Source organism: Carlito syrichta, unplaced genomic scaffold (genome assembly GCF_000164805.1).
Source record: "Carlito syrichta isolate Samal-C Ts95f unplaced genomic scaffold, Tarsius_syrichta-2.0.1 Scaffold307224, whole genome shotgun sequence".
NCBI classification, from domain to species: domain Eukaryota; kingdom Metazoa; phylum Chordata; class Mammalia; order Primates; family Tarsiidae; genus Carlito; species Carlito syrichta.
The window spans coordinates 188,977-191,975 of NW_007251320.1; positions in this window are offsets into that span (position 1 = coordinate 188,977).

Sequence of the window (2,999 nt, forward strand, 5' to 3'; positions counted from 1 at the left end):
CCCCCACCTGGGCAACTTGGCGAGACCTCATCTCTACAATAAATCAAAAAATTAGCCAGGCGTGGTAGCGCACACCTGCAGTTCCAGCTACTTGGAAAGCTGAGGTGGAAGGATCGCTTGAGCCCAGCAGGTCGAGGCTGCGGTGCCCAGGAGTGGCCACTGCACTCCAGTCTGGGTGACAGAGTGAGACTCCAACTCAAAAAATAAAAAAATAAAAAAAATAATGTTGGCCTGACACGCTGTGTTAGGGTTAGATGGGATAATGTGGGACACAGTCAGTGCTCTGTTTGCCTCTGATCCTCCCTGGCCTAAGGGCCACAGGAACTCAGAACCCCAACTCCTCCTCCAGGCTGAGCTGCACACAAAGTAGTGAGGGAGAGTCACCAGGAGCACTGCATGGGGAAGGATGGGGCTGGCCTTGGCTGTGCAGTAACCTTGGTGTATCCTGTGGAGAAAGGCTCTAACATACAAGTCTTCTCAGAGGAGGGCAGTCAGCTAGAATGACCCAGGAACACAACAGTCAAAGCTCCAGGGGACCTGGAGTAATGTGTTATAGTCCTGACTTTCCCCTCACCCCACAATGCACTGATTCCCACAGCATCTACCACATGTGCCCAAAGGAAAGAGGAGGTGCTGTTTTCTCTGTAATGTTCTACCCGGGTGAGGACATTGACCTCCCCTGGGGTACTCTGGCTCAGATAAATCAGCCTTTATTTCTTTTCTTTTCTTTTTTTTTTAAGTCAGAATCTCACTCTGTTGCCCAGGCTGGAGTGCAGTGGCACGCTCACAGCCACTGCAGCCTCGACCTGCTGGGCTCAAGTAATCCTTCTGCCTCAGCTTTTCAAGTAGCTGGAACCACAGGCATGTGCCACCATGCCCAGCTAATTTTTTTTTTTTAGAGATCTCACTCTGTTACCCAGGATGGAGGGCAGTAGAATGCTCACAGCCACCACAGCCTTGATCTGCTGGACTCAGAGTTTCCTTCTGCCTCAGTCTTCCAAGTAGTTAGATTTGCAGGTGCATGCCACCACATCCAGCTAATTTTTTGATTTATTGTAGAGACAAGGTCTTGCCAAGTTGCCCAGGCTAGTCTCGAACCTGTGGGCTCAGGCAATCCTCTCACCTCAGCCTCCCAAGTGCTGGGATTCGAGTCACTACTTATAGTATCCCTACTTAGGGAGGGAGGAATTTAGATTGTTGTTTTTTGTTTTTGATATTGATATGATAGGGTTTAAGCCTGACATTTAATTAATTTATTTATTTTTGTTTTATGGCATTTAGATTGTTGAGACAGACAGACCCCCCCCCCCGACACACACACCACACCACCCTTCCCTAACACAAAACCTTATCTGTAAGGGAAACTAGAGTGTCTGGGGAACCTAGAACCTACTACCCTTCCTTCTTGCTGGTCTATCTTGAGAAAAGAAAATACCTTTTATCTGAGAAATGCTAGTCCTTTTAAATATCAGGCTCCAAGAGACATTGAAATAGAGCAGGGACCCCCCTTAGGGACCTGCTGGACCCCCCCATGCATGGAGATAAAGGAAAAAATTTTGAGTTCCATCAGGGGAGATTCCCAGCACCTAGCTAGCCCTAAAGCCAGCAATTAGGGAAGTAAATTAATAACATGCTAAGCAAGAAAGTAATAACTTAAATACTGAACCACATAGCAGGACTTCATTTCTACAGAGAAAAAAAGTTATCTGGGCAGGGTGGTGTGTGCCTGTAGTCCTGGCTACTCTGGAGGCTGAGGTGGGAGAATTGCTTGAGCATGGTAGGTCGAGGCTTCAGTGAGCCATGATTGCACCACTGTGCTTCTGCCCGGGGGACAAAGCAAAAGCTCTTGTCTCAACATAAATAAATAAGTTAAAGGATAGACATCCAAGTAAGCCAGAGTTACAAGCTGTTTGGTTCCCTCTGGAAACTAAAGATAACGTCTTAATATATGTCTTTGAGTTGTTTTTCCGGAAACCTGGTCCCCCACCGAATGAGAAATGCTGACTCTGTCAAGTAGACCTCATATAAAGGGGAATTGAGGACTGAATTCTGACCAGAGTTCTTTATTCTAAATTTCTCGTTGAGGGAGCTTGGGCATGGTGGCTCACGCTTGTAATTCCAGCACTTTGAGAGGCAGAGAGAATTGCCTGAACCCAGAGGTTCGAGACCAGCTTGAGCAACTTGGCAAGACCTCGTCTCTACAATAAATCAAAAGATTTCCAGCCCTGTCAACTTGGCGAGATCTTGTCTCTACAATAACTAAAAAATTAGCCGGGCATGGTGCAAGCACCCATAGTTCCAGCTACTTGGAAGCCTGAGGTGGAAGGATTGCCGGAGCCCAGCAGGTCGACACTGTGGTGGCCGTGAGTGTGCCACTGCACTCCAACCTGGGCGATTGAGTGAGACTCCAACTAAAAAAAAATAATTAGCTGGATGTGGTAGCACATGCCTGTAGTTCCAGCTATTTGGAAGACTGAGGCAGAAGGATTGCCTGAGCCCAGCAGGTGGAGGCTGTGGTGGCCATGAGCATGCCAACTGCACTCCAGCCTGGGTGACAGGGTGAGACACCAACTCAAAATGTATCAAAATTTCTCCCTATTGAGTCTGAAGAGAGTCATGCCCACAGGCCAAACCTAACATGCCTTTCTGGTGACCTATGTTGTTTCATGGATAAAAAAATCTGACCTTTCTTCTCTGAGGTGATTCGAATGCACGAGCCTGGGGGATCCAAATCACCATGATCAAATTACTGAAGAGTCATCTCTACCATCAATTGATAAAAATTAATCATGTATGGTGGCACATGTCTGTGGTTCCAGTTACTTGGAATGCTGCAATGAAAGAATCACCTGAGCCCAGCGGGTTGAGGCTGCCGTGAGCATGAGTGTGTGACCATGAGTGGACTCCAGCTCAAAGAAAATGGTTGGAATTGTCCTGATCATAATTAATTTTTTCTTTCTGATGGTGGCTCTGTAGACCTGCCTAGGAGCTACTATTCT